The following is a 23,793-nucleotide window of genomic DNA, read 5'->3' on the forward strand; positions in this document are numbered from 1 at the left end:
GTTCCTTTGGGGGGTATTGCAACTTTTGGCCATTTTGAAGCGAAATTGTTCCTTTCGGGGGGTATTGCAACTTTTCGGCATTTTGAGGCGAAATTGTTCCTTTGGGGGGGTATTGCAACTTTTGGCCATTTTAATTAGCGAAATTGTTCCTTTGGGGGGGTATTGCAACTTTTCGGCATTTTGAGGCGAAATTGTTCCTTTGGGGGGGTATTGCAATTTTTTGCCATTTTGAGGCGAAATTGTTCCTTTGGGGGGGTATTGCAACTTTTGGCCATTTTGAAGCGAAATTGTTCCTTTCGGGGGGTATTGCAACTTTTCGGCATTTTGAGGCGAAATTGTTCCTTTGGGGGGGTATTGCAACTTTTCGCCATTTTGAAGCGAAATTGTTCCTTTCGGGGGGTATTGCAACTTTTCGGCATTTTGAGGCGAAATTGTTCCTTTGGGGGGGTATTGCAACTTTTGGCCATTTTGAAGCGAAATTGTTCCGTTCGGGGGTATTGCAACTTTTCGGCATTTTGAGGCGAAATTGTTCCTTTGGGGGGTATTGCAATTTTTTGCCATTTTGAGGCGAAATTGTTCCTTTGGGGGGGTATTGCAACTTTTGGCCATTTTGAACCGAAATTGTTCCTTTCGGGGGTATTGAAACTTTTCGGCATTTTGAGGCGAAATTGTTCCTTGGGGGGGTATTGCAATTGTTTTTTTCATTTTGAGGCGAAATTGTTCCTTTGGGGGGTATTGCAACTTTTGGCCATTTTGAAGCGAAATTGTTCCTTTGGGGGGGTATTGCAACTTTTCGGCATTTTGAAACGAAATTGTTCCTTTGGGGGGTATTGCAATTTTTTGCCATTTTGAGGCGAAATTGTTCCTTTGGGGGGTATTGCAACTTTTGGCCATTTTGAAGCGAAATTGTTCCTTTCGGGGGGTATTGCAACTTTTCGGCATTTTGAGGCGAAATTGTTCCTTTGGGGGGGTATTGCAACTTTTGGCCATTTTAATTAGCGAAATTGTTCCTTTGGGGGGGTATTGCAACTTTTCGGCATTTTGAGGCGAAATTGTTCCTTTGGGGGGGTATTGCAATTTTTTGCCATTTTGAGGCGAAATTGTTCCTTTGGGGGGGTATTGCAACTTTTGGCCATTTTGAAGCGAAATTGTTCCTTTCGGGGGGTATTGCAACTTTTCGGCATTTTGAGGCGAAATTGTTCCTTTGGGGGGGTATTGCAATTTTTTGCCATTTTGAGGCGAAATTGTTCCTTTGGGGGGGTATTGCAACTTTTGGCCATTTTGAAGCGAAATTGTTCCTGTCGCGGGTATTGTAACTTTTCGGCATTTTGAGGCGAAATTGTTCCATTTGGGGGGTATTGCAATTTTTTGCCATTTTGAAGCGAAATTGTTCCTTTGGGGGGTTATTGCAACTTTTGGCCATTTTGAAGCGAAATTGTTCCTTTCGGGGGGTATTGCAACTTTTCGGCATTTTGAGGCGAAATTGTTCCTTTGGGGGGTATTGCAATTTATTGCCATTTTGAGGCGAAATTGTTCCTTTGGGGGGGTATTGCAACTTTTGGCTATTTTGAAGCGAAATTGTTCCTTTGGGGGGGTATTGCAACTTTTGGCCATTTTGAAGCGAAATTGTTCCTTTCGGGGGTATTGCAACTTTTCGGCATTTTGAGGCGAAATTGTTCCTTTGGGGGGTATTGCAATTTTTTGCCATTTTGAGGCGAAATTGTTCCTTTGGGGGGGTATTGCAACTTTTGGCCATTTTGAAGCGAAATTGTTCCTTTTGGGGGGTATTGCAACTTTTCGGCATTTTGAGGCGAAATTGTTCCTTTGGGGGGGTATTGCAACTTTTCGCCATTTTGAAGCGAAATTGTTCCTTTCGGGGGGTATTGCAACTTTTCGGCATTTTGAGGCGAAATTGTTCCTTTGGGGGGGTATTGCAACTTTTGGCCATTTTGAAGCGAAATTGTTCCTTTCGGGGGGTATTGAAACTTTTCGGCATTTTGAGGCGAAATTGTTCCTTGGGGGGGTATTGCAATTTTTTTTTTTCATTTTGAGGCGAAATTGTTCCTTTGGGGGGTATTGCAACTTTTGGCCATTTTGAAGCGAAATTGTTCCTTTGGGGGGGTATTGCAACTTTTCGGCATTTTAAGGCGAAATTGTTCCTTTGGGGGGGTATTGCAATTTTTTGCCATTTTGAGGCGAAATTGTTCCTTTGGGGGGGTATTGCAATTTTTTGCCATTTTGAGGCGAAGTTGTTCCTTTGGGGGGTATTGCAACTTTTGGCCATTTTGAAGCGAAATTGTTCCTTTCGGGGGGTATTGCAACTTTTCGGCATTTTGAGGCGAAATTGTTCCTTTGGGGGGGTATTGCAACTTTTGGCCATTTTAAAGCGAAATTGTTCCTTTGGGGGGGTATTGCAACTTTTCGGAATTTTGAGGCGAAATTGTTCCTTTGGGGGGTATTGCAATTTTTTGCCATTTGAGGCGAAATTGTTCCTTTGGGGGGAATTGCAATTTTTTGCCATTTTGAGGCGAAATTGTAGCTTTGGGGGGGTATTGCATCTTTTGGCCATTTTGAAGCGAAATTGTTCCTTTCGGGGGGTATTGCAACTTTTCGGCATTTTGAGGCGAAATTGTTCCTTTGGGGGGTATTGCAACTTTTCGGCATTTTGAGGCGAAATTGTTCCTTTGGGGGGTATTGCAATTTTTTGCCATTTTGAGGCGAAATTGTTCCTTTGGGGGGTATTGCAACTTTTGGCCATTTTGAAGCGAAATTGTTCCTTTCGGGGGGTATTGCAACTTTTCGGCATTTTGAGGCGAAATTGTTCCTTTGGGGGGGGTATTGCAATTTTTTGCCATTTTGAGGCGAAGTTGTTCCTTTTGGGGGCTATTGCAACTTTTGGCCATTTTGAAGCGAAATTGTTCCTTTCGGGGGGTATTGCAACTTTTCGGCATTTTGAAGCGAAATTGTTCCTTGGGGGGTATTGCAATTTTTTTTTTATTTTGAGGCGAAATTGTTCCTTTGGGGGGTATTGCAACTTTTGGCCATTTTGAAGCGAAATTGTTCCTTTGGGGGGGTATTGCAATTTTTTGCCATTTTGAGGCGAAATTGTTCCTTTGGGGGGGTATTGCAACTTTTGGCCATTTTGAAGCGAAATTTTTCCTTTGGGGGGGTATTGCAATTTTTTGCCATTTTGAGGCGAAATTGTTCCTTTGGGGGGGTATTGCAACTTTTGGCCATTTTGAAGCGAAATTGTTCCTTTCGGGGGGTATTGCAACTTTTCGGCATTTTGAGGCGAAATTGTTCCTTTGGGGGGGTATTGCAATTTTTTGCAATTTTGAGGCGAAATTGTTCCTTTGGGGGGGTATTGCAACTTTTCGGCATTTTGAGGCGAAATTGTTCCTTTGGGGGGTATTGCAATTTTTTGCCATTTTGAGGCGAAATTGTTCCTTTGGGGGGTATTGCAACTTTTGGCCATTTTGAAGCGAAATTGTTCCTTTCGGGGGGTATTGCAACTTTTCGGCATTTTGAGGCGAAATTGTTCCTTTGGGGGGGTATTGCAATTTTTTGCCATTTTGAGGCGAAGTTGTTCCTTTTGGGGGCTATTGCAACTTTTGGCCATTTTGAAGCGAAATTGTTCCTTTCGGGGGGTATTGCAATTTTTTTTTTATTTTGAGGCGAAATTGTTCCTTTGGGGGGTATTGCAACTTTTGGCCATTTTGAAGCGAAATTGTTCCTTTGGGGGGGTATTGCAATTTTTTGCCATTTTGAGGCGAAATTGTTCCTTTGGGGGGGTATTGCAACTTTTGGCCATTTTGAAGCGAAATTTTTCCTTTGGGGGGGTATTGCAATTTTTTGCCATTTTGAGGCGAAATTGTTCCTTTGGGGGGGTATTGCAACTTTTGGCCATTTTGAAGCGAAATTGTTCCTTTCGGGGGGTATTGCAACTTTTCGGCATTTTGAGGCGAAATTGTTCCTTTGGGGGGGTATTGCAATTTTTTGCAATTTTGAGGCGAAATTGTTCCTTGGGGGGGTATTGCAACTTTTGGCCATTTTGAAGCGAAATTGTTCCTTTGGGGAGGTATTGCAACTTTTGGCCATTTTGAAGCAAAATTGTTCCTTTCGGGGGTATTGCAACTTTTCAGCATTTTGAGGCGAAATTGTTCCTTTGGGGGGGTATTGCAACTTTTGGCCATTTTGAAGCGAAATTGTTCCTTTGGGGGGGTATAGCAACTTTTTGGCATTTTGAGGTGAAATTGTTCCTTTGGGGGGGTATAGCAACTTTTTGGCATTTTGAGGTGAAATTGTTCCTTTGGGGGGTATTGCAATTTTTTGCCATTTTGAGGCGAAATTGTTCCTTTGGGGGGGTATTGCAACTTTTGGCCATTTTGAAGCGAAATTGTTCCTTTCGGGGGGTATTGCAACTTTTCGGCATTTTGAGGCGAAATTGTTCCTTTGGGGGGGTATTGCAATTCTTTGCCATTTTGAGGCGAAATTGTTCCTTTGGGGGGGGTATTGCAACTTTTGGCCATTTTGAAGCGAAATTGTTCCTTTGGGGGGGAATTTCAATTTTTTGCCATTTAAGGCGAAATTGTTGCTTTGGGGGGGTATTGCATCTTTTGGCCATTTTGAAGCGAAATTGTTCCTTTCGGGGGGTATTGCAACTTTTCAGCATTTTGAGGTGAAATTGTTCCTTTGGGGGGGTATTGCAATTTTTTGCCATTTTGAGGCGAAATTGTTCCTTTGGGGGGTATTGCAACTTTTGGCCATTTTGAAGCAAAATTGTTCCTTTCGGGGGGTATTGCAACTTTTCGGCATTTTGAGGCGAAATTGTTCCTTTGGGGGGGTATTGCAACTTTTGGCTATTTTGAAGCGAAATTGTTCCTTTCGGGGGGTATTGCAACTTTTCGGCATTTTGAGGCGAAATTGTTCCTTTGGGGGGGTATTGCAACTTTTGGCCATTTTGAAGCGAAATTGTTCCTTTCGGGGGGTATTGCAACTTTTCGGCATTTTGAGGCGAAATTGTTCCTTTGGGGGGGTATTGCAATTTTTTGCCATTTTGAGGCGAAATTGTTCCTTTGGGGGGGTATTGCAACTTTTGGCCATATTGAAGCGAAATTGTTCCTTTGGGGGGTATTACAATTTTTGGCCATTTTGAGGCGAAATTGTTCCTTTGGGGGGGTATTGCAACTTTTGGCCATTTTGAAGCGAAATTGTTCCTTTCGGGGGGGTATTGCAAATTTTCGGCATTTTGAGGCGAAATTGTTCCTTTGGGGAGGTATTGCAATTTTTTGCCATTTTGAGGCGAAATTGTTCCTTTGGGTGGGTATTGCAACTTTTGGCCATTTTGAAGCGAAATTGTTCCTTTGGGGGGTATTGCAATTTTTTGCCATTTTGAGGGGAAATTGTTCCTTTAAGGGGGTATTGCAACTTTTGGCCATTTTGAAGCGAAATTGTTCCTTTCGGGGGTATTCTAACTTTTCGGCATTTTGAGGCGAAATTGTTCCATTCGGGGGGTATTGCAATTTTTTGCCATTTTGAGGCGAAATTGTTCCTTTGGGGGGGTATTGCAACTTTTGGCCATTTTGAAGCGAAATTGTTCCTTTCGGGGGGTATTGCAACTTTTCGGCATTTTGAGGCGAAATTGTTCCTTAGGGGGGGTATTGCAACTTTTGGCCATTTTGAAGCGAAATTGTTCCTTTCGGGGGGTATTGCAACTTTTCGGCATTTTGAGGCGAAATTGTTCCTTTGGGGGGTTATTGCAACTTTTGGCCATTTTGAAGCAAAATTGTTCCTTTGGGGGGGTATTGCAACTTTTCAGCATTTTGAGGCGAAATTGTTCCTTTGGGAGGTATTGCAATTTTTTGCCATTTTGAGGCGAAATTGTTCCTTTGGGGGGGTATTGCAACTTTTGGCCATTTTGAAGCGAAATTGTTCCTTTCGGGGGGTATTGCAACTTTTCGGCATTTTGAGGCGAAATTGTTCCTTTGGGGGGGTATTGCAATTTTTTGCCATTTTGAGGCGAAATTGTTCCTTTGGGGGGGTATTGCAACTTTTGGCCATTTTGAAGCGAAATTGTTCCTTTGGGGGGGTATTGCAACTTTTGGCCATTTTGAAGCGAAATTGTTCCTTTCGGGGGTATTGCAACTTTTCGGCATTTTGAGGCGAACTTGTTCCTTTGGGGGGTATTGCAATTTTTTGCCATTTTGAGGCGAAATTGTTCCTTTGGGGGGGTATTGCAACTTTTGGCCATTTTGAAGCGAAATTGTTCCTTTCGGGGGGTATTGCAACTTTTCGGCATTTTGAGGCGAAATTGTTCCTTTGGGGGGGTATTGCAACTTTTGGCCATTTTGAAGCGAAATTGTTCCTTTCGGGGGGTATTGCAACTTTTCGGCATTTTGAGGCGAAATTGTTCCTTTGGGGGGGTATTGCAACTTTTGGCCATTTTGAAGCGAAATTGTTCCTTTGGGGGGGTATAGCAACTTTTTGGCATTTTGAGGTGAAATTGTTCCTTTGGGGGGGTATAGCAACTTTTTGGCATTTTGAGGTGAAATTGTTCCTTTGGGGGGTATTGCAATTTTTTGCCATTTTGAGGCGAAATTGTTCCTTTGGGGGGGTATTGCAATTTTTTGCCATTTTGAGGCGAAATTGTTCCTTTGGGGGGTATTGCAACTTTTGGCCATTTTGAAGCAAAATTGTTCCTTTCGGGGGGTATTACAACTTTTCGGCATTTTGAGGCGAAATTGTTCCTTTGGGGGGGTATTGCAACTTTTGGCCATTTTGAAGCGAAATTGTTCCTTTCGGGGGGTATTGCAACTTTTCGGCATTTTGAGGCGAAATTGTTCCTTTGGGGGGGTATTGCAACTTTTGGCCATTTTGAAGCGAAATTGTTCCTTTCGGGGGGTATTGCAACTTTTGGCCATATTGAAGCGAAATTGTTCCTTTGGGGGGTATTACAATTTTTGGCCATTTTGAGGCGAAATTGTTCCTTTGGGGGGGTATTGCAACTTTTGGCCATTTTGAAGCGAAATTGTTCCTTTCGGGGGGGTATTGCAACTTTTCGGCATTTTGAGGCGAAATTGTTCCTTTGGGGAGGTATTGCAATTTTTTGCCATTTTGAGGCGAAATTGTTCCTTTGGGTGGGTATGGCAACTTTTGGCCATTTTGAAGCGAAATTGTTCCTTTGGGGGGTATTGCAATTTTTTGCCATTTTGAGGCGAAATTGTTCCTTTAAGGGGGTATTGCAACTTTTGGCCATTTTGAAGCGAAATTGTTCCTTTCGGGGGTATTGTAACTTTTCGGCATTTTGAGGCGAAATTGTTCCATTCGGGGGGTATTGCCATTTTTTGCCATTTTGAGGCGAAATTGTTCCTTTGGGGGGGTATTGCAACTTTTGGCCATTTTGAAGCGAAATTGTTCCTTTCGGGGGGTATTGCAACTTTTCAGCATTTTGAGGCGAAATTGTTCCTTAGGGGGGGTATTGCAACTTTTGGCCATTTTGAAGCGAAATTGTTCCTTTCGGGGGGTATTGCAACTTTTCGGCATTTTGAGGCGAAATTGTTCCTTTGGGGGGTTATTGCAACTTTTGGCCATTTTGAAGCGAAATTGTTCCTTTGGGGGGGTATTGCAACTTTTCAGCATTTTGAGGCGAAATTGTTCCTTTGGGGGGTATTGCAATTTTTTGCCATTTTGAGGCGAAATTGTTCCTTTGGGGGGGTATTGCAACTTTTGGCCATTTTGAAGCGAAATTGTTCCTTTCGGGGGGTATTGCAACTTTTCGGCATTTTGAGGCGAAATTGTTCCTTTGGGGGGGTATTGCAATTTTTTGCCATTTTGAGGCGAAATTGTTCCTTTGGGGGGGTATTGCAACTTTTGGCCATTTTGAAGCGAAATTGTTCCTTTGGGGGGGTATTGCAACTTTTGGCCATTTTGAAGCGAAATTGTTCCTTTCGGGGGTATTGCAACTTTTCGGCATTTTGAGGCGAACTTGTTCCTTTGGGGGGTATTGCAATTTTTTGCCATTTTGAGGCGAAATTGTTCCTTTGGGGGGGTATTGCAACTTTTGGCCATTTTGAAGCGAAATTGTTCCTTTCGGGGGGTATTGCAACTTTTCGGCATTTTGAGGCGAAATTGTTCCTTTGGGGGGGTATTGCAACTTTTGGCCATTTTGAAGCGAAATTGTTCCTTTCGGGGGGTATTGCAACTTTTCGGCATTTTGAGGCGAAATTGTTCCTTTGGGGGGGTATTGCAACTTTTGACCATTTTGAAGCGAAATTGTTCCTTTGGGGGGGTATAGCAACTTTTTGGCATTTTGAGGTGAAATTGTTCCTTTGGGGGGGTATAGCAACTTTTTGGCATTTTGAGGTGAAATTGTTCCTTTGGGGGGTATTGCAATTTTTTGCCATTTTGAGGCGAAATTGTTCCTTTGGGGGGGTATTGCAATTTTTTGCCATTTTGAGGCGAAATTGTTCCTTTGGGGGGTATTGCAACTTTTGGCCATTTTGAAGCAAAATTGTTCCTTTCGGGGGGTATTGCAACTTTTCGGCATTTTGAGGCGAAATTGTTCCTTTGGGGGGGTATTGCAACTTTTGGCCATTTTGAAGCGAAATTGTTCCTTTCGGGGGGTATTGCAACTTTTCGGCATTTTGAGGCGAAATTGTTCCTTTGGGGGGGTATTGCAACTTTTGGCCATTTTGAAGCAAAATTGTTCCTTTCGGGGGGTATTGCAACTTTTCGGCATTTTGAGGCGAAATTGTTCCTTTGGGGGGGTATTGCAATTTTTTGCCATTTTGAGGCGAAATTGTTCCTTTGGGGGGGTATTGCAACTTTTGGCCATATTGAAGCGAAATTGTTCCTTTGGGGGGTATTACAATTTTTGGCCATTTTGAGGCGAAATTGTTCCTTTGGGGGGGTATTGCAACTTTTGGCCATTTTGAAGCGAAATTGTTCCTTTCGGGGGGGTATTGCAACTTTTCGGCATTTTGAGGCGAAATTGTTCCTTTGGGGAGGTATTGCAATTTTTTGCCATTTTGAGGCAAAATTGTTCCTTTGGGTGGGTATTGCAACTTTCGGCCATTTTGAAGCGAAATTGTTCCTTTGGGGGGTATTGCAATTTTTTGCCATTTTGAGGCGAAATTGTTCCTTTAAGGGGGTATTGCAACTTTTGGCCATTTTGAAGCGAAATTGTTCCTTTCGGGGGTATTGTAACTTTTCGGCATTTTGAGGCGAAATTGTTCCATTCGGGGGGTATTGCAATTTTTTGCCATTTTGAGGCGAAATTGTTCCTTTGGGGGGGTATTGCAACTTTTGGCCATTTTGAAGCGAAATTGTTCCTTTCGGGGGGTATTGCAACTTTTCGGCATTTTGAGGCGAAATTGTTCCTTGGGGGGGTATTGCAACTTTTGGCCATTTTGAAGCGAAATTGTTCCTTTCGGGGGGTATTGCAACTTTTCGGCATTTTGAGGCGAAATTGTTCCTTTGGGGGGTTATTGCAACTTTTGGCCATTTTGAAGCGAAATTGTTCCTTTGGGGGGGTATTGCAACTTTTCAGCATTTTGAGGCGAAATTGTTCCTTTGGGGGGTATTGCAATTTTTTGCCATTTTGAGGCGAAATTGTTCCTTTGGGGGGGTATTGCAACTTTTGGCCATTTTGAAGCGAAATTGTTCCTTTCGGGGGGTATTGCAACTTTTCGGCATTTTGAGGCGAAATTGTTCCTTTGGGGGGGTATTGCAATTTTTTGCCATTTTGAGGCGAAATTGTTCCTTTGGGGGGTGTCACAAACCACCGGGGGGGTCACTCAGAAATCCCCCGCGCTGGCTACCAGTACGTCACAATCGGGGGGTAACAAGTGGGGGTCACCCCTCCTTTATACCTCCCGACCGACAGACAGAGCACGTGACGCGCTCTCTAGCGCCCCTCTTATAGTCAGGCCAATTATGGGATTGCCCGACCATAAGCCAGGAGGCCGCTATACTACTTATGCCGATTATTGAAGGGTCCCCGGTGAGAGTAAGGTATATATTCCCCCGACCTCCGCGGGCGGAATATATAAAATCTCCCCGAATCTCACTGGCCTCCCCACAATAATCCTTGGCACAACTTGCTGCCACCAACCGATTTACGGTAACTATTAGCCGAACACACAGACGTGGGATTCAAGATCGAGATAACAGAACAGCCCAAGATTAATTATATAATTTAATCAGCCTAAAGCACACTAGAACTACAATATATACAATAGGGAATCTACAGAATATACATATGTCAGAGTACAGTTACAATCAAAGCATGGGTTACAAACAGGCATACACAGTTCCAGCAGTTACCTTGTTGCGTCTGGCCACAGGGGGGCGCTGTACCCAGGTTTCTAGGATCCTTCCCACAGATGTTTCCTACACGTGCCCCCAGCGAGAAGAACGCTGGAAAATGGCCGAAGTAGGGTTATCAACCTGGCCAAATCCAGGTCCCCTCCTACCTTCGTGACCTCACAGGGAGCACTGCTCCACCCCTGGCTTGAGTTATGGACAATATCCCAACATGGAATATGGGCCATAACTTTGCCTGGGAGCGTCGTAGGCGGACGCCAATGCTCTCATTGTGACAGTTATGAATTTAGCTACAGAACGAGGGGACTCATGACCTGTCTGCCAGTTCCCCATTGGCTGATATCACGCCTGGGGCATTTCCCAATGTCCTGCTCCCATAAAAAGGGGGTGCCGGCATCGTCCACATGCGGAGACACCATTTTTATGGTTGCCATATTTATCGGAAATATGGCTTGCGAGATATGAACCATTTTTTACTGGAGTCGTTCTGTCTAGCTAGTTCCATAGCCTTGCTAATGAGATACAACTCTTGTTACAGGGTGACGGCAGGGAGTCATCCTGTGTCCATTGTTCCCACACCACCTCATCTCCATATCACAGGACATGGCCATGGAGGTGTAAGTGGAACACTGAGAACAAGAAGGGAGGGGGCACTGCCAGGGAGTGATGAGGGATTATGACTGGAGTCATAATTCATCTTCATATCCCGGGATTTGCCTCACAGGGGGGTATTGCAACTTTTGGCCATTTTGAAGCGAAATTGTTCCTTTGGGGGGGTATTGCAACTTTTGGCCATTTTGAAGCGAAATTGTTCCTTTCGGGGGTATTGCAACTTTTCGGCATTTTGAGGCGAACTTGTTCCTTTGGGGGGTATTGCAATTTTTTGCCATTTTGAGGCGAAATTGTTCCTTTGGGGGGGTATTGCAACTTTTGGCCATTTTGAAGCGAAATTGTTCCTTTCGGGGGGTATTGCAACTTTTCGGCATTTTGAGGCGAAATTGTTCCTTTGGGGGGTTATTGCAACTTTTGGCCATTTTGAAGCGAAATTGTTCCTTTGGGGGGGTATTGCAACTTTTCAGCATTTTGAGGCGAAATTGTTCCTTTGGGGGGTATTGCAATTTTTTGCCATTTTGAGGCGAAATTGTTCCTTTGGGGGGGTATTGCAACTTTTGGCCATTTTGAAGCGAAATTGTTCCTTTCGGGGGGTATTGCAACTTTTCGGCATTTTGAGGCGAAATTGTTCCTTTGGGGGGGTATTGCAATTTTTTGCCATTTTGAGGCGAAATTGTTCCTTTGGGGGGGTATTGCAACTTTTGGCCATTTTGAAGCGAAATTGTTCCTTTGGGGGGGTATTGCAACTTTTGGCCATTTTGAAGCGAAATTGTTCCTTTCGGGGGGTATTGCAACTTTTCGGCATTTTGAGGCGAAATTGTTCCTTTGGGGGGGTATTGCAACTTTTGGCCATTTTGAAGCGAAATTGTTCCTTTCGGGGGGTATTGAAACTTTTCGGCATTTTGAGGCGAAATTGTTCCTTGGGGGGTATTGCAATTTTTTTTTTTCATTTTGAGGCGAAATTGTTCCTTTGGGGGGTATTGCAACTTTTGGCCATTTTGAAGCGAAATTGTTCCTTTGGGGGGGTATTGCAATTTTTTGCCATTTTGAGGCGAAATTGTTCCTTGGGGGGGTATTGCATTTTTTTGCCATTTTGAGGCGAAGTTGTTCCTTTGGGGGGTATTGCAACTTTTGGCCATTTTGAAGCGATATTGTTCCTTTCGGGGGGTATTGCAACTTTTCGGAATTTTGAGGCGAAATTGTTCCTTTGGGGGGTATTGCAATTTTTTGCCATTTGAGGCGAAATTGATCCTTTGGGGCGGAATTGCAATTTTTTGCCATTTTGAGGCGAAATTGTAGCTTTGGGGGGGTATTGCATCTTTTGGCCATTTTGAAGCGAAATTGTTCCTTTCGGGGGGTATTGCAACTTTTCGGCATTTTGAGGCGAAATTGTTCCTTTGGGGGGGTATTGCAATTTTTTGCCATTTTGAGGCGAAATTGTTCCTTTGGGGGGGTATTGCAACTTTTGGCCATTTTGAAGCGAAATTGTTCCTTTCGGGGGGTATTGCAACTTTTCGGCATTTTGAGGCGAAATTGTTCCTTTGGGGGGGTATTGCAATTTTTTGCCATTTTGAGGCGAATTTGTTCCTTTGGGGGGGTATTGCAACTTTTGGCCATATTGAAGCGAAATTGTTCCTTTGGGGTGTATTACAATTTTTGGCCATTTTGAGGCGAAATTGTTCCTTTGGAGGGGTATTGCAACTTTTGGCCATTTTGAAGCGAAATTGTTCCTTTCGGGGGGGTATTGCAACTTTTTGGCATTTTGAGGCGAAATTGTTCCTTTGGGGAGGTATTGCAATTTTTTGCCATTTTGAGGCGAAATTGTTCCTTTGGGGGGGTATTGCAACTTTTGGCCATTTTGAAGCAAAATTGTTCCTTTCGGGGGGTATTGCAACTTTTCGGCATTTTGAGGCGAAATTGTTCCTTTGGGGGGTTATTGCAACTTTTGGCCATTTTGAAGCGAAATTGTTCCTTTGGGGGGGTATTGCAACTTTTCAGCATTTTGAGGCGAAATTGTTCCTTTGGGGGGTATTGCAATTTTTTGCCATTTTGAGGCGAAATTGTTCCTTTGGGGGGGTATTGCAACTTTTGGCCATTTTGAAGCGAAATTGTTCCTTTCGGGGGGTATTGCAACTTTTCGGCATTTTGAGGCGAAATTGTTCCTTTGGGGGGGTATTGCAATTTTTTGCCATTTTGAGGCGAAATTGTTCCTTTGGGGGGGTATTGCAACTTTTGGCCATTTTGAAGCGAAATTGTTCCTTTGGGGGGGTATTGCAACTTTTGGCCATTTTGAAGCGAAATTTTTCCTTTCGGGGGGTATTGCAACTTTTCGGCATTTTGAGGCGAAATTGTTCCTTAGGGGGGGTATTGCAACTTTTGGCCATTTTGAAGCGAAATTGTTCCTTTCGGGGGGTATTGCAACTTTTCGGCATTTTGAGGCGAAATTGTTCCTCTGGGGGGTTATTGCAACTTTTGGCCATTTTGAAGCGAAATTGTTCCTTTGGGGGTATTGCAACTTTTCAGCATTATGAGGCGAAATTGTTCCTTTGGGGGTATTGCAATTTTTTGCCATTTTGAGGCGAAATTGTTCCTTTGGGGGGGTATTGCAACTTTTGGCCATTTTGAAGCGAAATTGTTCCTTTCGAGGGGTATTGCAACTTTTCGGCATTTTGAGGCGAAATTGTTCCTTTGGGGGGGTATTGCAATTTTTTGCCATTTTGAAGCGAAATTGTTCCTTTGGGGGGGTATTGCAACTTTTGGCCATTTTGAAGCGAAATTCTTCCTTTGGGGGGGTATTGCAACTTTTGGCCATTTTGAAGCGAAATTGTTCCTTTCGGGGGTATTGCAACTTTTCGGCATTTTGAGGCGAAATTGTTCCTTTCGGGGGTATTGCAATTTTTTGCCATTTTCAGGCGAAATTGTTCCTTTGGGGGGGTATTGCAACTTTTGGCCATTTTGAAGCGAAATTGTTCCTTTCGGGGGGTATTGCAACTTTTCGGCATTTTGAGGCGAAATTGTTCCTTTGGGGGGGTATTGCAACTTTTGGCCATTTTGAAGCGAAATTGTTCCTTTCGGGGGGTATTGCAACTTTTCGGCATTTTGAGGCGAAATTGTTCCTTTGGGGGGGTATTGCAACTTTTGGCCATTTTGAAGCGAAATTGTTCCTTTCGTGGGGTATTGAAACTTTTCGGCATTTTGAGGCGAAATTGTTCCTTGGGGGGGTATTGCAATTTTTTTTTTTCATTTTGAGGCGAAATTGTTCCTTTGGGGGGTATTGCAACTTTTGGCCATTTTGAAGCGAAATTGTTCCTTTGGGGGGTATTGCAACTTTTCGGCATTTTGAGGCGAAATTGTTCCTTTGGGGGGGTATTGCAATTTTTTGCCATTTTGAGGCGAAATTGTTCCTTTGGGGGGGTATTGCAATTTTTTGCCATTTTGAGGCGAAGTTGTTCCTTTGGGGGGTATTGCAACTTTTGGCCATTTTGAAGCGAAATTGTTCCTTTGGGGGGTATTGCAACTTTTCGGTATTTTGAGGCGAAATTGTTCCTTTGGGGGGGGTATTGCAACTTTTGGCCATTTTAAAGCGAAATTGTTCCTTTGGGGGGTATTGCAACTTTTCGGGATTTTGAGGCGAAATTGTTCCTTTGGGGGGTATTGCAATTTTTTGCCATTTGAGGCGAAATTGTTCCTTTGGGGGGGAATTGCAATTTTTTGCCATTTTGAGGCGAAATTGTAGCTTTGGGGGGGTATTGCATCTTTTGGCCATTTTGAAGCGAAATTCTCCTTTCGGGGAGTATTGCAACTTTTCGGCATTTTGAGGCGAAATTGTTCATTTGGGGGGTATTGCAATTTTTTGCCATTTTGAGGCGAATATGTTCCTTTGGGGGGGTATTGCAACTTTTGGCCATTTTGAGGCGAAATTGTTCCTTTGGGGGGGTATTGCAACTTTTGGCCATTTTGAGGCGAAATTGTTCCTTTCGGGGGGGTATTGCAATTTTTTGCCATTTTGAGGCGAAATTGTTCCTTTGGGTGGGTATTGCAACTTTTGGCCATTTTGAAGCGAAATTGTTCCTTTGGGGGGGTATTGCAATTTTTTGCCATTTTGAGGCGAAATTGTTCCTTTGGGGGGGTATTGCAACTTTTGGCCATTTTGAAGAGAAATTGTTCCTTTCGGGGGGGTATTGCAACTTTTCGGCATTTTGAGGCGAAATTGTTCCTTTCGGGGGGTATTGCAACTTTTCGGCATTTTGAGGCGAAATTGTTCCTTTGGGGGGTTATTGCAACTTTTGGCCATTTTGAAGCGAAATTGTTCCTTTGGGGGGGTATTGCAACTTTTCAGCATTTTGAGGCGAAATTGTTCCTTTGGGGGTTATTGCAATTTTTTGCCATTTTGAGGCGAAATTGTTCCTTTGGGGGGGTATTGCAACTTTTGGCCATTTTGAAGCGAAATTGTTCCTTTCGGGGGGTATTGCAACTTTTCGGCATTTTGAGGCGAAATTGTTCCTTTGGGGGGGTATTGCAATTTTTGGCCATTTTGAAGCGAAATTGTTCCTTTGGGGGGGTATTGCAACTTTTCAGCATTTTGAGGCGAAATTGTTCCTTTGGGGGTATTGCAATTTTTTGCCATTTTGAGGCGAAATTGTAGCTTTGGGGGGGTATTGCATCTTTTGGCCATTTTGAAGCGAAATTCTCCTTTCGGGGAGTATTGCAACTTTTCGGCATTTTGAGGCGAAATTGTTCCTTTGGGGGGTATTGCAATTTTTTGCCATTTTGAGGCGAATATGTTCCTTTGGGGGGGTATTGCAACTTTTGGCCATTTTGAGGCGAAATTGTTCCTTTGGGGGGGTATTGCAACTTTTGGCCATTTTGAGGCGAAATTGTTCCTTTCGGGGGGGTATTGCAATTTTTTGCCATTTTGAGGCGAAATTGTTCCTTTGGGTGGGTATTGCAACTTTTGGCCATTTTGAAGCGAAATTGTTCCTTTGGGGGGGTATTGCAATTTTTTGCCATTTTGAGGCGAAATTGTTCCTTTCGGGGGGTATTGCAACTTTTCGGCATTTTGAGGCGAAATTGTTCCTTTGGGGGGTTATTGCAACTTTTGGCCATTTTGAAGCGAAATTGTTCCTTTGGGGGGGTATTGCAACTTTTCAGCATTTTGAGGCGAAATTGTTCCTTTGGGGGGTATTGCAATTTTTTGCCATTTTGAGGCGAAATTGTTCCTTTGGGGGGGTATTGCAACTTTTGGCCATTTTGAAGCGAAATTGTTCCTTTCGGGGGGTATTGCAACTTTTCGGCATTTTGAGGCGAAATTGTTCCTTTGGGGGGGTATTGCAATTTTTTGCCATTTTGAGGCGAAATTGTTCCTTTGGGGGGTATTGCAACTTTTGGCCATTTTGAAGCGAAATTGTTCCTTTGGGGGGGTATTGCAACTTTTGGCCATTTTGAAGCGAAATTTTTCCTTTCGGGGGGTATTGCAACTTTTCGGCATTTTGAGGCGAAATTGTTCCTTAGGGGGGGTATTGCAACTTTTGGCCATTTTGAAGCGAAATTGTTCCTTTCGGGGGGTATTGCAACTTTTCGGCATTTTGAGGCGAAATTGTTCCTCTGGGGGGTTATTGCAACTTTTGGCCATTTTGAAGCGAAATTGTTCCTTTGGGGGTATTGCAATTTTTTGCCATTTTGAGGCGAAATTGTTCCTTTGGGGGGGTATTGCAACTTTTGGCCATTTTGAAGCGAAATTGTTCCTTTCGAGGGGTATTGCAACTTTTCGGCATTTTGAGGCGAAATTGTTCCTTTGGGGGGGTATTGCAATTTTTTGCCATTTTGAAGCGAAATTGTTCCTTTGGGGGGGTATTGCAACTTTTGGCCATTTTGAAGCGAAATTCTTCCTTTGGGGGGGTATTGCAACTTTTGGCCATTTTGAAGCGAAATTGTTCCTTTCGGGGGTATTGCAACTTTTCGGCATTTTGAGGCGAAATTGTTCCTTTCGGGGGTATTGCAATTTTTTGCCATTTTCAGGCGAAATTGTTCCTTTGGGGGGGTATTGCAACTTTTGGCCATTTTGAAGCGAAATTGTTCCTTTCGGGGGGTATTGCAACTTTTCGGCATTTTGAGGCGAAATTGTTCCTTTGGGGGGGTATTGCAACTTTTGGCCATTTTGAAGCGAAATTGTTCCTTTCGGGGGGTATTGCAACTTTTCGGCATTTTGAGGCGAAATTGTTCCTTTGGGGGGGTATTGCAACTTTTGGCCATTTTGAAGCGAAATTGTTCCTTTCGTGGGGTATTGAAACTTTTCGGCATTTTGAGGTGAAATTGTTCCTTGGGGGGGTATTGCAATTTTTTTTTTTCATTTTGAGGCGAAATTGTTCCTTTGGGGGTATTGCAACTTTTGGCCATTTTGAAGCGAAATTGTTCCTTTGGGGGGTATTGCAACTTTTCGGCATTTTGAGGCGAAATTGTTCCTTTGGGGGGGTATTGCAATTTTTTGCCATTTTGAGGCGAAATTGTTCCTTTGGGGGGGTATTGCAATTTTTTGCCATTTTGAGGCGAAGTTGTTCCTTTGTAGGGTATTGCAACTTTTGGCCATTTTGAAGCGAAATTGTTCCTTTGGGGGGTATTGCAACTTTTCGGCATTTTGAGGCGAAATTGTTCCTTTGGGGGGGGTATTGCAACTTTTGGCCATTTTAAAGCGAAATTGTTCCTTTGGGGGGTATTGCAACTTTTCGGGATTTTGAGGCGAAATTGTTCCTTTGGGGGGTATTGCAATTTTTTGCCATTTGAGGCGAAATTGTTCCTTTGGGGGGGAATTGCAATTTTTTGCCATTTTGAGGCGAAATTGTAGCTTTGGGGGGGTATTGCATCTTTTGGCCATTTTGAAGCGAAATTCTCCTTTCGGGGAGTATTGCAACTTTTCGGCATTTTGAGGCGAAATTGTTCCTTTGGGGGGTATTGCAATTTTTTGCCATTTTGAGGCGAATATGTTCCTTTGGGGGGGTATTGCAACTTTTGGCCATTTTGAGGCGAAATTGTTCCTTTGGGGGGGTATTGCAACTTTTGGCCATTTTGAGGCGAAATTGTTCCTTTCGGGGGGGTATTGCAATTTTTTGCCATTTTGAGGCGAAATTGTTCCTTTGGGTGGGTATTGCAACTTTTGGCCATTTTGAAGCGAAATTGTTCCTTTGGGGGGGTATTGCAATTTTTTGCCATTTTGAGGCGAAATTGTTCCTTTGGGGGGGTATTGCAACTTTTGGCCATTTTGAAGAGAAATTGTTCCTTTCGGGGGGGTATTGCAACTTTTCGGCATTTTGAGGCGAAATTGTTCCTTTCGGGGGGTATTGCAATTTTTTGCCATTTTGAGGCGAAATTGTTCCTTTGGGGGGGTATTGCAACTTTTGGCCATTTTGAAGCGAAATTGTTCCTTTCGGGGGGTATTGCAACTTTTCGGTATTTTGAGGCGAAATTGTTCCTTTGGGGGGTTATTGCAACTTTTGGCCATTTTGAAGCGAAATTGTTCCTTTGGGGGGGTATTGCAACTTTTTAGCATTTTGAGGCGAAATTGTTCCTTTGGGGGGTATTGCAATTTTTTGCCATTTTGAGGCGAAATTGTTCCTTTGGGGGGGTATTGCAACTTTTGGCCATTTTGAAGCGAAATTGTTCCTTTCGGGGGGTATTGCAACTTTTCGGCATTTTGAGGCGAAATTGTTCCTTTGGGGGGGTATTGCAATTTTTTGCCATTTTGAGGCGAAATTGTTCCTTTCGGGGGGTATTGCAACTTTTCGGCATTTTGAGGCGAAATTGTTCCTTTGGGGGGTATTGCAATTTTTTTTCCATTTTGAGGCGAAATTGTTCCTTTGGGGGGGTATTGCAACTTTTGGCCATTTTGAAGCGAAATTGTTCCTTTCGGGGGGTATTGCAACTTTTCGGCATTTTGAGGCGAAATTGTTCCTTTGGGGGGGTATTGCAACTTTTGGCCATTTTGAAGCGAAATTGTTCCTTTCGGGGGGTATTGCAACTTTTCGGCATTTTGAGGCAAAATTGTTCCTTTCGGGGGGTATTGCAACTTTTGGCCATTTTGAAGCGAAATTGTTCCTTTGGGGAGTATTGCAACTTTTCGGCATTTTGAGGCGAAATTGTTCCTTTGGGGGGGTATTGCAATTTTTTGCCATTTTGAGGCGAAATTGTTCCTTTCGGGGGGTATTGCAACTTTTCGGCATTTTGAGGCGAAATTGTTCCTTTGGGGGGTATTGCAATTTTTTGCCATTTTGAGGCGAAATTGTTCCTTTGGGGGGGTATTGCAAATTTTGGCCATTTTGAAGCGAAATTGTTCCTTTCGGGGGGTATTGCAACTTTTCGGCATTTTGAGGCGAAATTGTTCCTTTGGGGGGGTATTGCAACTTTTGACAATTTTGAAGCGAAATTGTTCCTTTCGGGGGGTATTGCAACTTTTCGGCATTTTGAGGCGAAATTGTTCCTTTGGGGGGGTATTGCAACTTTTGGCAATTTTGAAGCGAAATTGTTCCTTTCGGGGGGTATTGAAACTTTTCGGCATTTTGAGGCGAAATTGTTCCTTGGGGGGGTATTGCAATTTTTTTTTTTTAATTTGAGGCGAAATTGTTCCTTTGGGGGGTATTGCAACTTTTGGCCATTTTGAAGCGAAATTGTTCCTTTGGGGGGGTATTGCAACTTTTCGGCATTTTGAGGCGAAATTGTTCCCTTGGGGGGGTATTGCAATTTTTTGCCATTTTGAGGCGAAATTGTTCCTTTGGGGGGGTATTGCAATTTTTTGCCATTTTGAGGCGAAGTTGTTCCTTTGGGGGGTATTGCAACTTTTGGCCATTTTGAAGCGAAATTGTTCCTTTCGGGGGGTATTGCAATTTTTCGGCATTTTGAGGCGAAATTGTTCCTTTGGGGGGGTATTGCAACTTTTGGCTATTTTGAAGCGAAATTGTTCCTTTGGGGGGGTATTGCAACTTTTCGGCATTTTGAGGCGAAATTGTTCCTTTGGGGGGTTTTGCAATTTTTTGCCATTTTGGGGCGAAATTGTTCCTTTGGGGGGTATTGCAATTTTTTGCCACTTTGAGGCGAAATTGTTCCTTTGGGGGGGTATTGCAACTTTTGGCCATTTCGAAGCGAAATTGTTCCTTTCGGGGGGTATTGCAACTTTTCGGCATTTTGAGGCGAAATTGTTCCTTTGGGGGGGTATTGCAATTTTTTGCCACTTTGAGGCGAAATTGTTCCTTTGGGGGGTATTGCAACTTTTGGCCATTTTGAAGCGAAATTGTTCCTTTCAGGGGGTATTGCAACTTTTCGGCATTTTAAGGCGAAATTGTTCCTTTGGGGGGGTATTGCAACTTTTGGCCATTTTGAAGCGAAATTGTTCCTTTGGGAGGGTATTGCAACTTTTCGGCATTTTGAGGCGAATTTTTTTCCTTTAGGGGGGTATTGCAAATTTTGGCCATTTTGAAGCGAAATTGTTCCTTTGGGGGGGTATTGCAATTTTTTGCCATTTTGAGGCGAAATTGTTCCTTTGGGGGGGTATTGCAACTTTTGGCCATTTTGAAGCGAAATTGTTCCTTTGGGGGGGTATTGCAATTTTTTGCCATTTTGAGGCGAAATTGTTCCTTTGGGGGGGTATTGCAACTTTTGGCCATTTTGAAACGAAATTGTTCCTTTCGGGGGGTATTGCAACTTTTCGGCATTTTGAGGCAAAATTGTTCCTTTGGGGGGTATTGCAATTTTTTTTCCATTTTGAGGCGAAATTGTTCCTTTGGGGGGGTATTGCAACTTTTGGCCATTTTGAAGCAAAATTGTTTCTTTCAGGGGGTATTGCAACTTTTCGGCATTTTGAGGCGAAATTGTTCCTTTGGGGGGGTATTGCAACTTTTGGCCATTTTGAAGCGAAATTGTTCCTTTCGGGGGGTATTGCAACTTTTCGGCATTTTGAGGTGAAATTGTTCCTTTGGGGGGTATTGCAATTTTTTTTCCATTTTGAGGCGAAATTGTTCCTTTGGGGGGGTATTGCAACTTTTGGCCATTTTGAAGCAAAATTCTTCCTTTCGGGGGGTATTGCAACTTTTCGGCATTTTGAGGCGAAATTGTTCCTTTGGGGGGTATTGCAATTTTTTGCCACTTTGAGGCGAAATTGTTCCTTTGGGGGGGTATTGCAACTTTTGGCCATTTTGAAGCGAAATTTTTCCTTTCGGGGGGTATTGCAACTTTTCGGCATTTTGAGGCGAAATTGTTCCTTTCGGGGGGTATTGCAACTTTTCGACATTTTGAGGCGAAATTGTTCCTTTGGGGGGTATTGCACTTTTCTGCCATTTTGAGGCGAAATTGTTCCTTTGGGGGGGTATTGCAACTTTTGGCCATTTTGAAGCGAAATTGTTCCTTTCGGGGGGTATTGCAACTTTTCGGCATTTTGAGGCGAAATTGTTCCTTTGGGGGGGTATTGCAACTTTTGGCCATTTTGAAGCGAAATTGTTCCTTTCGGGGGGTATTGAAAATTTTCGACATTTTGAGGCGAAATTGTTCCTTTGGGGGGGTATTGCAACTTTTGGAAATTTGGAAGCGAAATTGTTCCTTTCGGGGGGTATTGCAACTTTTCGGCATTTTGAGGCGAAATTGTTCCTTTGGGGGGTATTGCAATTTTTTTTCCATTTTGAGGCGAAATTGTTCCTTTGGGGGGGTATTGCAACTTTTGGCCATTTTGAAGCGAAATTGTTCCTTTCGGGGGGTATTGCAACTTTTCGGCATTTTGAGGCGAAATTGTTCCTTTGGGGGGGTATTGCAACTTTTGGCCATTTTGAAGCGAAATTGTTCCTTTCGGGGGGTATTGCAACTTTTCGGCATTTTGAGGCAAAATTGTTCCTTTCGGGGGGTATTGCAACTTTTGGCCATTTTGAAGCGAAATTGTTCCTTTGGGGAGTATTGCAACTTTTCGGCATTTTGAGGCGAAATTGTTCCTTTGGGGGGGTATTGCAATTTTTTGCCATTTTGAGGCGAAATTGTTCCTTTCGGGGGGTATTGCAACTTTTCGGCATTTTGAGGCGAAATTGTTCCTTTGGGGGGTATTGCAATTTTTTGCCATTTTGAGGCGAAATTGTTCCTTTGGGGGGGTATTGCAAATTTTGGCCATTTTGAAGCGAAATTGTTCCTTTCGGGGGGTATTGCAACTTTTCGGCATTTTGAGGCGAAATTGTTCCTTTGGGGGGGTATTGCAACTTTTGACAATTTTGAAGCGAAATTGTTCCTTTCGGGGGGTATTGCAACTTTTCGGCATTTTGAGGCGAAATTGTTCCTTTGGGGGGGTATTGCAACTTTTGGCAATTTTGAAGCGAAATTGTTCCTTTCGGGGGGTATTGAAACTTTTCGGCATTTTGAGGCGAAATTGTTCCTTGGGGGGGTATTGCAATTTTTTTTTTTTAATTTGAGGCGAAATTGTTCCTTTGGGGGGTATTGCAACTTTTGGCCATTTTGAAGCGAAATTGTTCCTTTGGGGGGGTATTGCAACTTTTCGGCATTTTGAGGCGAAATTGTTCCCTTGGGGGGGTATTGCAATTTTTTGCCACTTTGAGGCGAAATTGTTCCTTTGGGGGGGTATTGCAACTTTTGGCCATTTCGAAGCGAAATTGTTCCTTTCGGGGGGTATTGCAACTTTTCGGCATTTTGAGGCGAAATTGTTCCTTTGGGGGGGTATTGCAATTTTTTGCCACTTTGAGGCGAAATTGTTCCTTTGGGGGGTATTGCAACTTTTGGCCATTTTGAAGCGAAATTGTTCCTTTCAGGGGGTATTGCAACTTTTCGGCATTTTAAGGCGAAATTGTTCCTTTGGGGGGGTATTGCAACTTTTGGCCATTTTGAAGCGAAATTGTTCCTTTGGGAGGGTATTGCAACTTTTCGGCATTTTGAGGCGAATTTTTTTCCTTTAGGGGGGTATTGCAAATTTTGGCCATTTTGAAGCGAAATTGTTCCTTTGGGGGGGTATTGCAATTTTTTGCCATTTTGAGGCGAAATTGTTCCTTTGGGGGGGTATTGCAACTTTTGGCCATTTTGAAGCGAAATTGTTCCTTTGGGGGGGTATTGCAATTTTTTGCCATTTTGAGGCGAAATTGTTCCTTTGGGGGGGTATTGCAACTTTTGGCCATTTTGAAACGAAATTGTTCCTTTCGGGGGGTATTGCAACTTTTCGGCATTTTGAGGCAAAATTGTTCCTTTGGGGGGTATTGCAATTTTTTTTCCATTTTGAGGCGAAATTGTTCCTTTGGGGGGGTATTGCAACTTTTGGCCATTTTGAAGCAAAATTGTTTCTTTCAGGGGGTATTGCAACTTTTCGGCATTTTGAGGCGAAATTGTTCCTTTGGGGGGGTATTGCAACTTTTGGCCATTTTGAAGCGAAATTGTTCCTTTCGGGGGGTATTGCAACTTTTCGGCATTTTGAGGTGAAATTGTTCCTTTGGGGGGTATTGCAATTTTTTTTCCATTTTGAGGCGAAATTGTTCCTTTGGGGGGGTATTGCAACTTTTGGCCATTTTGAAGCAAAATTCTTCCTTTCGGGGGGTATTGCAACTTTTCGGCATTTTGAGGCGAAATTGTTCCTTTGGGGGGTATTGCAATTTTTTGCCACTTTGAGGCGAAATTGTTCCTTTGGGGGGGTATTGCAACTTTTGGCCATTTTGAAGCGAAATTTTTCCTTTCGGGGGGTATTGCAACTTTTCGGCATTTTGAGGCGAAATTGTTCCTTTCGGGGGGTATTGCAACTTTTCGACATTTTGAGGCGAAATTGTTCCTTTGGGGGGTATTGCACTTTTCTGCCATTTTGAGGCGAAATTGTTCCTTTGGGGGGGTATTGCAACTTTTGGC

This window comes from Anomaloglossus baeobatrachus, chromosome 4 (assembly GCF_048569485.1).
Source record: "Anomaloglossus baeobatrachus isolate aAnoBae1 chromosome 4, aAnoBae1.hap1, whole genome shotgun sequence".
Taxonomy (NCBI): Eukaryota; Metazoa; Chordata; class Amphibia; order Anura; family Aromobatidae; genus Anomaloglossus; species Anomaloglossus baeobatrachus.